The sequence below is a fragment of the Tinamus guttatus genome, unplaced genomic scaffold, assembly GCF_059628265.1.
Source record: "Tinamus guttatus ecotype Peru unplaced genomic scaffold, ASM5962826v1 Tinamus_guttatus_pri_ptg000394l, whole genome shotgun sequence".
Taxonomy (NCBI): Eukaryota; Metazoa; Chordata; class Aves; order Tinamiformes; family Tinamidae; genus Tinamus; species Tinamus guttatus.
In genome coordinates this window covers 1067313-1080690 of record NW_028288928.1, presented here as the reverse complement: position 1 = coordinate 1080690, position 13378 = coordinate 1067313, and positions in this window count along the sequence as shown.

Genomic DNA, 13378 nt, shown 5'->3' with positions numbered 1-13378 from the left:
CCTCCCCTTCCCGTTATCCGGCCGTCACTAGATTCTGATTTGCGTTTTCACTCCCGTGCAATGTTATCTCCCTGTCGCTGCTCCCTTCCACCAACAGACATCTCCTCGTTCCTGCCCCTTCCCACGCGGGAGCTGATAAATGCAGGTGAGTATCGTGGCCAGGCGCCCCTCGGCCGCTCTCGGGTCGCTGGGACAGCTCATCCCAGCTCAGACCCACACTCAAATCCCTGTCTGTGCGGGAGCCAACGGAATACAGCTTGGAAGAACAGGGTGCTGGGAGAGCCTGGGCTCACCCTGCCTTTTTGTGCTCTGCAGGAGGGCAGATAAAAAAGAGAGGAAGGTGATGCACCCTTGAGGCTAAGATCAGCAGCAAAATCCCTGTCTTTGCTGCTTGGCCTCCTGTTGTTTGCTAAAGGAGACCCTCCTGGGCCCAGGTAGTGCCTTAATTAACAAAAACTCCAGTTCTTCTGCCAGCTGCAGCTCCCACAGGTTGTGTAAAAATGCTATCAGCGCTAGGCAGGCAGCACATGCTTTTACTGGGTGATCTAAGAGGGAGCTGATCTTTCCCTTATAACGGAGGATTACTAAGGCTCCAGCCTGTGGAAGCAGCTCCCCGGGAACGTGGAGGTTGCAGGCACATGTGGATAACCATTTTAGACCGTTCCGCTCCAAAGGAGTCATGTACGAGACAGACATAAGTAAGCAAAATGTTTGATCTTCCAGTAAACAACTCGCTTCTGAAAACAGAGTGGAAAAATACATCTATCTTACAGCTTCTGCATAGCAGAGAACAAGTGCCACGCTGCTTGGAGAACCATTCTGTAACATTAAGTAGAAAATAGCGGCTCAAGGCAGAGCTGGCAGCTTCCCTTGCCTGCTCTGAGAAGCCTTCCCTCGCTCCAAGGCACTGGGTTTAGGGAAGCCTGCTAGGGCTTATCTCACTCCTTCCTGGAAGACGTAAGGATTTCTGAGCCCTTCCAAGGGCCAGGCAGGTTAGTCAGAAACAGTTTGACAGCGGGAGCAGAGTGCCTGAGGGCAGCTCCAAGGTACCTGTGCTTATTTTCTTCCCTTGAGCCTAGCAGATCTTTTTTCTTCCTTTCTTAAGGGGTAACTGTACTTTTTCTTGCAAATGAAGTTTTGCATGCCAATAGCATAGAGGGCTTATCTCTGAATCTGCTGTTGTGACCCTGTGCAAGATGGGCCATTTATGTGGCTTTCAGTCAGTCAGTCGTATGAGCTGCAAGTTCTATCTATACAGCTAGAGATGACTTGGTGAAAGTAAACTGCATCTTGAATACCTGGAATCATTAATCACTGCATCATGGCCATCAGCAGCAACACCCTGCACTCCTTTAGACATCTGTTTTGCTAAGCATTTACTAAACAACGTATTTCCTTCCATTTGAAAAGGATCTGAGTGGTGGGATTTTCTCTGCAGCAGGGTATGGGCAGAAAAAAATGCAGACCTGGCGCTGAGTGCAAGTCTCTGTGTGACCAGTGCAACAGCATTCAGCTTTCTGAAGCCAAGAGGGACAACAGAAGGAGCGATACTCACTGCACAGCTTGTGCATATAGGTAAGTAGCATCTCGTGTTTCCCATGGGAAACCTGTTCCACCCGCTCATTCAGTGGCGGACGGCTTGGGAACAGACACTGATGAGCTATGGGCCAAGTTTTCCAGCCTACAGCTGTTGTGAGGGTGATGGTGATTTGGAAAATGTGCTGGTAGCACTCTCCAGGCTTGGCTTTCGCAATACTTTCCATTCTTAGGGATACACGGGCCCTGCAGTTTGAAAAGGAAGCGTTTGGAAACTCCGTAAGGGAATGCCTTGAAACAGCGATGCGTTGTGTGGTGTGTCCGACTCGTTCCATGAATTTCCGAGCAGAGCTTTGCCACATCAAAGAGGAGGTTTGCAGAGATGGGAATGGGACAATCAGAATGGTTTGTCTACGTTCACACTGACTGCCCGTTGGACTTTTAGCCCCATAGGGATGGGAAGTAAAAGACAATACATCAGGCCACTGGCAAGGGCTACTGTAAAAGGATAACAAAAAGAAATATCAAGTATCTTACCATCTGGTGAATACCAGCTATCCTGTAGATGAGGAGGAAAATGAGGATGAAAAAATATGCTATCGTGTAATGGGAGATCGTCTCAGGCATTTGCACAACAGGACCAGATGGAGTTTATACTGACCATCTTAATTTTGGCATTTCTCTAATTCTATGAGTTCTCAATTTTGTAGCAGCAAATTCTTTTAAGGCAGTTAGTCCACTGTATGTTCATTTTAGGACCATACTTATTTATGTGGGGGACAGTCTGTCATTAGATACACTCACTATTATGATAGAGCTTAAGGAATGTTAGAGAGTATCTTGAGAAATGCACAGGTGATATTCCCTGGAAAGCAGCCTCAAGTACTATTTTCAGCTGTGCATTTTATTCATGTGGGATGAACAGAAAAAAAACCAGACATCCAATGCACTGGATGACAGAATAAGAGATTCTACATGGGAAATGGAGCTCTTGGACCTCATAGTAAAGGAAGGGGAAGACCATCAATCCAATAGTACATTTTGATTACGCAGTACTTTCAGAGTTCTTCAAATGCCACTCCAAGCACTGCCCAGCAATGTGAATTTTGTGCATTGGGGACATGGCATGCAGCTGTTGTAGCTACATGATGGTTAATGGTTCTTCATAAAGGGTTGAGCCTTTGGGGATTCACATTAGTAAAGCCCTGTAAAGTTCAGCAGATCAGAAGGTGACACTCCCTACCTAGGAGAATTAGCTGTTCCATGCCCTGAAGCACATTTTAAAAGCCATTCTGCATTTTCAAAATGTCAAGTAATGAGATAGATCCTCATCTTGCTTTCACAGGGACAAGTTCAGCCGCTGTCATGACAATCAGTGGGGCTATTCCAGACTTCCTCCGCAGAGAGTGAGCTCACTATCTGCCAGACTTCTTGAACTCCTTGTTTCTCATGTTTCCTACATTGTAGGTTTTGATTTTTGATATTGTAATTCCAGAATATCCAAAGTTTTTGTCCTTGGAAATCAGATAACCACATTTCATTCCTATACTGTATGGGGGGAAACTGCACTGGTGTATACGTTTGTATGTTGGTTTTTTATGGAATATTCTCTTCCAACTTACTTTCAAAGTGCCTCCTTACTCCTTAAAAGTAACACAAGCCTTGAGCCCAACCACGAACCGACTTGTCTTTACAGTTTCTAAAACTGTCCAACCAGTTGACAAAGAAGTTATTCATCCTTGTAAACCATGCATTTATCCTGACTACAACCATGCTTAACATTAATTGGCCTGGTTGGCTCACCCCAGCACGCTCCCAAAACCAGAGGACTCAATGTAGGTCAGAAGGGAGGGAAGTTACACTTTCCCAAAGAAAGGACTGCATCTAAAGAGACAAAACTTGATTTTGAAACAGGAACTGCAAAGTAAACCATCCGTAGCTCCGGCTATTTTCCTGAAAGTGTTCCTGTTTTGGCTGGAGCTAGACGTTTTTTGTTTCGTTGTGTTTTGTTTTTTTCTTTTTCTTTTTTTCTTTTCAGGAATCACTGGCAATTTCAAAGGTATCACAGGGTCCAGCATGCTAGCATTTGTGGTTGGAGAACATGCACGATGAGATTACTCTTTGGTGTCACTTTTTAAACTCTAAGTCCAGTCTGGCTCTCAAGCTGTGATTTGACAAGATAATAAACATTTTAAGGATCTCAAAGCCACCATAATCATATGGTGCAATATACTGGTACAGACTCACTCAGGTGATTCAAATTTGGTCATAATTTTAGAAGAGGGGCTTAGAAGATTTAATGTAAGTATTTTCTGTCTAGCCAGTCTAACTTCATGCTGACTTCCTGCAGCCAGCAAAAAGTCAACATAAAATTATAAGGCCAATGTAAGCACTGTACTGTGTGCTCTGGCTAAACCAACAGGAGTGGAATCATATGCTCTTGCCTGATTTTGATCAAATTTGTACTTCTGCATGATGTGCAAGTACACAGAGCTGGTGTTAAATTATCACAGAGCCTCTGACTCAGTAGTCCACCAGAGCAAAGGCTCTGTGGTTAGAAAATAAAAGCTGTTTCACGTTAGCATCTGTTTTTTCGTTAGTATTACAAGCAGCCTCATCAATGGAAGTCACCACGTCAAATAAACAGTTTCAATCACTGCCATCCTGGATGTCCCCCGGAGTGCAAGACAGAAGACGCGGATGAGGTGCCTCAGCGGCAGGATTCATGATGCTCCCGTTTTTGTCGTGTCCCAGAGCTGTTCCGCTGCTCCAATGGCAAGAAGCATTGCTTCTGGGGAAGGGAGATGGTATTTGTATACTACTATTTGCTCTAATAAAACAGATTTTTTTTAATCTACAGCAGATGTATATTTCCATTGATTACAAACTCAGAGGATTCCCTGGGGATTATCTAGTCAGTATAGATTATACACACTATGTAAGACCACACGTACATAGGTTGTACAATTTACTCCTGTACAGGACAAGTCTTTAGATACACCTGAAGCAGGACCAGTTGGAATCAGAACCTCTTTTAAAATACCACCATCATTTGTTTGCAACTTTTGAAGTACTGAAGAATTCAGTGCATAGCATGACTCTCAGTAGGTTGCCCCAATGATTAAGCACCTTGCCCTTAAAACCTGCCTTTTTTTCTAGCCCTAGTTTTAAACTTACTGTAGTTTGAGCTTCTGATAGCTTGCATGTCAAATGAAGAATCCCCTTGACCTCCTTCCTGTTTTGGGAGTGCAAAGCTTTGATTAAGTGATCTCTCAACTTCTCTAGTTAATCAGAATAACTTTCTTGAGTCTTTAACTATTAAGAATGGTTTCTGATCCTTCAGCTGCTTCTCAGGCTTTTCTTTGCACCTTTTCTAAATAATAATGATCTCCCTCAAGCTGCAGAAAGCAGCACTGGAGAATCTATCAAAAGTACCAAGTACAAATACTCAGTATCATGCACTGAGGCTCACCAGTAACTCACCAGTACCAGAATTTCTTCTGTTCATAAATCCAATCCTGCTCATAAATCCAATTTATGATTTTGATTCTTGCTAGTAGCTCTTGCACAGCTGATTATCTGCCATGACCCTACAGTCCTTTCCCAAATCACAGGATCTGCTAAAGAACCCCTCATAAAGATGTTTCCTTGAGGCTTTGGTTTTAAGTGCACAGCTTTGCATTTGGCCATTTAAAATATTTTGCAAAATATTTAAAATATATTTACTTATGTTCATCTCACCAGCCAAACCAAACAATTTTGTTCACTGACTTGCCCTCTTCATGTTTTATCTTTCTTTCAGTCTTCATGACTGCATATCTGCATATTATATTTGCATATCTGCAAATATTATTAGTTAAAGACTGATTCCTTTGCTGCTTGTTCCCATGGAATTCAGGCATTTTTGGCATCTGATGCCTAGTAGATCCAGTAGACCAAGAATTCCTCAGCCTCTTTAACATTCATCATACCAGTACTTTTCCTTTCAAACCACAGTGTCGTCCTGGGCACAAGACAGGCAGATCTCATACTCCTGGCATCCTTCCTATCCCATCCAGAGATAAAACCTTCCTGTTATTTGCCGGAAAAACTGACATGTCTTCACTCAAACTCCACGTATCAGTGAAAGGGAACGTCCTCCACCAGGTTGCCCTCTGCTATCAAAGGAACTACCTACTTCACTCGGTTGTAACTCCCACCGGATACCCAACAACTAGTAGATACTTCCAAAGAGACTGTCAAGGTCAATAATAAGCATAAAGGTGGCAGAACTTTCTAGAAATTAGCCCATCTCGCTGGCTTTCCTCAAGTGTGCTGGGAGCACTACAAATAACATCACTACCAGGATGAAATGTGGGTGCCACTTCTCAAAGTGCAAATCATATGGAAGTGCAAAAGTCAAGAAGAAAACTTTTTTTGTTTTTTGCTGATTTCTTATAAATGTATTGGTCCGAAAAATACTACACAGCAGGGAGAAATTTAAATGCCTAGATACACTTATTTTGTTCAGAATAATGCAGTTTGCTAGATTCTGATAATAAGCTACTTACTTACCTATTGCACTACCAACATTAAAATTGTAAGTGAACAGATGTTCAGCAACAGAGTAAAATTTTTTTTCACGAAAAACACAGATAAACAGCATTCACCTGTACGTTTCACGCTAAATGAAAAGATGACTGTCAACTTCAGAACATATTATTACTTTTTTAATACTCCTCTATATTTATTAATCTGAAATACACAGGAATGTCCCCATTTATTTGCTTTCTCATTTATCTAAACTAGACTTGTTTATGTTTAGCCACTTTTAATTTGGAGCTCTCACACGCACTAAGGCGGCTTTATGGTTTTGGACTGTTTCTTTAAAATTAAAATGCAAATGAAGTAACTTACACAAGGTCAAAGTAGCAAGAATATATTTTCTTTCCTAATAAGTCATGTGACATCCTCCCTTTATTAAAAAGTAAAAATAGCTACGCAGGCCCCCCGATGGGATCCCTTGAACGTAATGTGGGAACACTATTAGGACAATGACAGAATTTCAGCTCCACGTTAAGGAAGTTAATACAATCTGCAAAGAACTTTGTGAAGCAATTTGCCCTGGAGATAATTGAATTTAAGTCGATGGAGTTATAGCAAAAATTAATTTAATCTTGTTATACTTGCCTCATTCACTAAAAGCATCAGCTTTACTTAATTCTGGCATTTGTTGGGTTACTGACTGGAGATTACTGGGTTACTGACTGGAGATGGTGTTTGCTACCAGCAGAAAAATGCATCTTCCTAGAAAAGTAAACAGACACATCCTTCATTCTCCGCTCTGTTTCTCCTAGCCATCTCTCTTGCTACCTTTCATGCATTCCCTAACAGCTATTTCTCTTCTCAATTTGCTATGTTCTCCCCACTGAGAGCACACGCACAGTCCCAGGAAAATAAATGGGACAAGCTACGTGCTTTGAAGTAAACATAGGTCCTCACTTGATGGGCCCCGAATGCTCTGCAGTTAGACCATTACATCCCTGAGCTCTCGTGATTCTTTTTTGCTCTGGCAACAACGTTTGGCAACAAGGTTTGACTCAATGTCCTCTATCTCCTCTCAGAAGAGAGCAGGACCAAAGAGACAAGCCCATCTTCGCTGCGGGATGACCATGGAGCTGCATTTATTCCCTGCACCGCTCCACACAGATCTTGTCGCTTCTTCCTGTCACTTGTGTGAGTTCTGCAAACCCTGCTGGGAGAAATCTTTCCTTTTCTGTCTCCCCTGCTAAACGCGGAGATACGATTTCTTTTTTTTGTGGGTTTTAAAATCTATTTTAATTTTCATTTGAGCATATACCAGATAGACTGCAAGAATAAACTGAGTGAATTAGGGATTTTATGTATTGATTTCCTGCATTTGGAAAGCTCCCAAATATTGTGTTTAGTAGAAAACATAAAATATAAAAGGAGCTGCTCCACTTACTGCCAAGTGGTTGGGTGGGCTAAATTCTTTCCATTTTACAAACAAATCCTTTTGCCCCGTTTTCTCCTTTTTAAGTGTCACGAGAGGCAATATCCTTTCCCCCCTCCCCAGTTTTGCTCTTGTAAATCTTCAGTGTTTTATAATTTGCTTAAATGAAGAAGTTCTCCATCTACTTTTTGTTCGGAACACTTCAGAAGGAAAATGTTTCGCCTTTAATTTATATGTGATTTTAAAATATAACATTAGTGCCCCTTAGGCTTTACTATTTGTTTCAACCCTATTTACTGCTGCCGCAGCTGCCCCTTGGAAAGAAGCAGTTATCCACCATCGGGACAAACAAGAGATGCTGCCACCCAGAAAACTGGGAAAGGGCTATAAAATTGGAGGGAGGGGATTGAAGCAGCAGGCATGCTCCAGTAAAGCACTTCTCCCAGGGCTTTGATGTATTTTGGCTATGATGTATTTCTTCCTAAAGCACTACACAGAGGGAAAAGACAATTTTCTACTGGCTGCATAAATAACTTCAGCCTTGTGAAATCCAGAACTCGGGGGATTTGCCTAAATGCCTCCTCTCTCCTACACGGATGCACGCAAGTGGCTAGTCAAGCAACAAGAGGATAATGATGGAGAGGGAAGGCACATGGTGGAGAAAGCCTGCGAGCAAAACCTGTGAGCAAACCCTGCGGGCTGCAGACATCTGCCAGGGACCCTGTGCACAACAGGCACACGCACCAGCGTAAACTGTGAGAAACGCAGAATTGCTCACGTGGTTTGTCTGAATGCCCTGGCAAACAGAAGGTAGTGGGATTCCATGCGGGTAACTGGATTTTGCCAATTTTTTTTTTCTTTACTGAAATTATTTTTATTTTTAAAAATATTTTTCTTCACCTATTGCGTACCTTCGGTTCTAGCTGAGAAGTTATTGGATTCACATGTACGAGCATTCTGCCCTGACAGGTTTATCATTTTAATGATCTACTGCAGGTTGCTACTGTGTATCTATGTGGCAGGAACTACCCATCACCATGTTGATCAGACTTTACCTTAAATGTCATACAAAATTATTAACAGGAAAAAAAGCCTTAAATGTATGTTTACGAAGAGAATGAACAAAATTTCCTTGAGAAATTTACTCAAAATAGGCTTGGATACTGTATGCCAAGAAAAGAAAGAAGTTACGTGCTAATATAAGTTGAAGAAAATGAATATACACTGGTTTTGTGACATACGCAAAAGGCAATGCTGAGTGAAAAATACAGAAAAACTAACTTTTAAAAAAAATCCAGTTCATCTTTTTCTACCCCACATTTGGACAAAAATCTAAAGTTTTCTCTCGGAAGGGAAATTCTTAACAGGTGCGTGTGCAACGGTTCCTTAGAAATGTCTAAACAAAACATTTGAGTCAAATGTTGCGTGCAACATTCCCCAAATATTTTGCTTAGAAAATGCAGACATATTTTACTATTTTAAACGCATTCTGTGTGTAAAGTGTCAATAATGAAACATTCCCTCTGTTTATCCAGTTTCCCTGAGTCATTAAGGGCAGGGATGAGAGGAGACAGGGGGATGTGAGGCATCTTTGAACACAGCACATGCAACAGACTACCAAGAAATTCAACCCCAAACGTCTAGACCACATGAAAAAAAAAAAAAAAACATAAAAGGAAAAGAGAGAAAAAAAAAGGAACAAAATCAGAAAATCAGAATGAAATGAAAGCAAGCCTCGGGCTGTGGTGGAGATGTTTTGATCCGGTTTGGTGGAGTCGCTGGTGTCAAGCAAGCTGCTGAGACCTGCCCGCGGGCAGTTATATAGAGCAAGGCTGGGCAGCAAGGCCCGGATCCGTCTGCTCCGGAGAGGCACGGGAGGGACCCGCTGTGGGATTCTGGAGTGAATGCGAGCACATTTTTCCTTTAGACCTGCTTGTATCTGTGCGACAGCTGATTTCTGGCTTCCTTATCTAATGAGACCTTGAAACATGCCCTAAACTTAACTAGGTTTTCATAATCTTCTGGGGCCTGTGCTCACTGATCCGCTAATGGAAACCAAGCTTTGAACTCCAGGGGATGAAATGAGGTGCACATAATTGTGTGCTATCTAGACACGGGAATGAGGCGATTTAGGCCATATGAAACACAAAACGGGGCTTAAGGCACAGCAAGGATCTGTCTGAATTTCAGGGCTGTGGGGTATGAAAAGCCCTTGAGCTGAAGAAGTAACTTGAAGCTGCTTGTTCCTACATACGAGTTTTAAGATTTTGTGGCTCAGTTGTGCAGCAAGCAGGAAAACATGAGGTGCTCATGTGACACATATTTATTAGCAGGCCAGTTTTGCCACAAAACCTGAGTGTAGGAAAGGCTAAAGAGGCTAGATGTCAAGAGGTATAAGCAAGAACCTCCCGTGCATCATGAGGAAAGGAGGTGAGCTGACTAATACTATTTTAACACTAGTCCTTAGTACATAGCCCTGTGTACTGGGGGCTGTGACATTCCTTAGCAATACCTCATGCTCAGGAAGGAGCCAAGATGTCCTTGGACACCAACACCCAATTGCTCACCATCAGCTCTACAAAGCCTCCTTCCAAACGCAAACTGCTCCAAGTCGTCTTGTCTGTTTCCTTCTGAGGTCGCAGTCTTACTGTAATGGGAGTTCATCAGCAGGCTGATGATAAACTTATTATCAACAGAAGTAGTTTCTTTTTTCTTGTGGCTAGGACATGTGTGGCAATATCAGTTCCTCAAATGAGCTGTACCGCTGGGGCACTTCTCTGTGCCTGAGTTAGGGGATGCAACATTTAAACCCAGTGGGATTTCACAGAATCACAGAATGGTTGAGGTTGGAAGGGACCTCTAGAGATCACCTAGTCCAACTCACCTGCTCCAGCAGGGACACTCAGAGCATGTGGCACAGGGTGGCATCCAGGCGGGTTTGGAAGATCTCCAGAGAAGGAGACTCCACAGCCTCTCTGGGCAGCCTGTTCCAGGGCTCTGTCATCCCCTCAGTTCTTCCTCACATGGAGATGGAACTTCCTGTGTTTCAACTTGTACCCATTACCCTTGTCCTATCACTGGCCACCACTGATTTCCTGCACATTTAGTTATACTGGTAGGAAACTCTGTAGAGATAAGCCTTTGCCTTCTTTGGCAGTAGCGCCCACACTATTCTTTGTGCATTACCAATGAATTCTGAAAAATTAGGGATTAGATGGCACTTTCCCGAATTTTATTCTGAAAGATTTAAAACAAAAATAAAATATATCTTTAAAGAATATCACAGAAACACTTTCCTCTTTCTTGTGGACTCCAGCTCTTTTTCTCTATTTACCAAGTGGATGACCCAGAGATCACTTCTTGCGGCTACATGCAGTAGTTACGAAAGTGCCCTTCAGTGAAACACGCCATCATTTCAGGTGCCATCGGCCACCAAGCTTCATTTTCTAACTCTCTCCCCACTGTAATCCTACACTTTGAGAAATTCAACTGCTCTGCTGCAAGTGGAAGGAATCAGCAAGCAAAGCATCGAGTTCATAGGAGCCTACAACATCCACTTGAAGAGCTGGGGGTACAAGGGTACAATGGTAACCAGTACACGGGGCAGCCCGGAAAATATATATATATATATATATATATATTTATATAACTATATATATATACACACACACACATTGAGCATTAATAAAAGGCTTGCTGGAGCACAGAGAAGCCCTGTGGCCCCACAAGCTAAGGCTGGTCTGCAGAGCCCCACGGGGGATGGGGCGTCCCTGCCTGTGGGGCGGTTGTGGGCGCAGCCTCTGGGGAGAAAGTTGCTGCCCAAGGCGAAGCAGAAAGTGGGGTGAAGACCCCGTAGTGAGGCAGAAAACGAGCTGAAAACTCCAAAGCGGGTCAGAAAAACGGGGTGAAAATGGGGGGGGGGGCGGCCGCCATGTGGGCGGCGCGGCAGCTGCAGGCCGGCTCCCCCGGGAGCCCGCGGCCGTGGGAGGGAGGCCGGGAAGGAGGGAGGGAGAAGGGAGGGGGGGGAGCCTGGACGGGCGAGAAAAGGGAGGAGCAGGGGGAGGGCGCTGGGCCGGCGGCGGGAGCGGCGGCGGGAGGGCGGCGCAGCCCAGCCCAGCCCAGCCCAGCCCAGCCCAGCCCGCGCCCGCGCGGCCAGCGGCGATGGAGGAGCCGGGCTGCCCTGCCGGCGGCGCCCGCAGCCCCGCCTGGGAGGAACTGGTAGGTGCATGCCCGGCTCGCGGACAGCGCCGGCCTTTCCTGCGCCCCTTCCTGCCCGCTGCCTTGTCGTGCGGCCCCGGGCTCTCACCCCTGATCCGCGCTGCCCCGCTCGCGGCCGCGGGAGTCCGTGGCCCCTCGCCCCCGGGGCGAAGCTCCGGAGCGGCCCCGCGTCTCCAACTTTGGCAGGGGAAATGCCTGCTCCCGGCTGCACCAGCAACGTGTCCTGCAGCGGGGAGGCGGCTTCCAGAGAGAGAAACACTCTGGCGTGCATATATATGTGTGTGTATTTCCTGTAAGCAGGCAGGGAATCGCCTGGCTTGCATAGCCGGTTGGGTGCGCGAGCAGGGAGGCATCTCCCAGGCCGTCCGGGAGGGAAGCCGCGCTGGGGTGGCTTTCCGTTACGCTTAAGCAACTGGGAGAGCCTCCTCGCAACCGAAGGAAGTCGTGTCACAAGCATCCTCAGCGGGCGATAAAATCAGATTTCCCTTCTCAGCGTTGTCGGGTCCCGCTGTTGGGCTTTTCTCCATTGTGCAAACACACAGAGCAGGCAGCGAGGGCTAAAAATAGCCCGTGGGGAGCCACTTGGGAGGCTTCAGGCGCTCGGAGAGGTCAAGGCTGGGCTGCCTCTGGCCCTGAACTTGGCGAGACCGCGCGAAGCACCGGCCCGCGCGCTGCCGAGCTCCCCTTGAGAGTGCAGGGCTGTATTTTGCCAAGTCGCGGTGCTGCCCTGGGGTCTGTGGTTGTGCTCGGAGCCCCTGTTTCAAGCAGCAGCTGTGGCAGAGCCTGTTTGCTCACAGCAGCAGCCCAGCCCCAGAGATAGCCACGGTGAACTGAGTTCACCCTTCCCCGCCAGGATTTGTAGCCCTGTGCCCTCCCAGATTTTTGCTGCAAAGTTGAGTGTCCCCCTTGACCACCCTCTGCAGTCCTCGCCCCCCGAAACTGCTGCTGGAGATGCAGCTGTGATAGGGAAAACAGCTGCCTGCGTGTTCCGGTGACACGGAGCTGACACCGAAAGGATCACGCAAAGGAAACCCGAGATTTTTGCCTGGAGAGATGAAGACATCGTGGGAGGAAGGAGGCGAAGCTGATCGCTGCGAGCGTGTTAACCTATTAAACAGTGACATTTAGATTGGCTTCTGTCATCTGAACCCCCGATGAAACTCAGAAAGCAGCCGAATTGCAGTCCCTCGTCTTGCAAATGCAGAGTCTTCTCTGAAGCATCTGACCCGCTTCCTTCTGGTGCAGATAAACAAGGGGCACTTTAAAAAATGTTATTTATTCCTTTTATTTTTCTTGGTCTCCCTCTACTTAGTAAAAGGCAGTATTTGGGGCAGGTCTATCGTTTCGTTTCATTCCTGTGTTTGTGATTAGGACGTGCATGGGTGCAGTTTTCAGGTGAACCACCGCAGCGCTTACCTTTGAGACTAGTTCAGCTAACACACTCAATCCTTTACCTGGCAACCTGCTGGTAAAGCATGCAGGTTTGCAGCAAAAGCCTCATTCTTCCTCTTTGGCACAAATTAGCTGCTTCTAGGCAGGTTCTTTATTATATTGGGCACAAAGGGAGGTTTACGTGAAGACCTGAATGATGAAGAAGAAAGTACCCAGACCCCTCCCTCCCTTCCTCTCCAAACACAGTGAAGGATCAACAGGATAGGAGAATTAATTGCA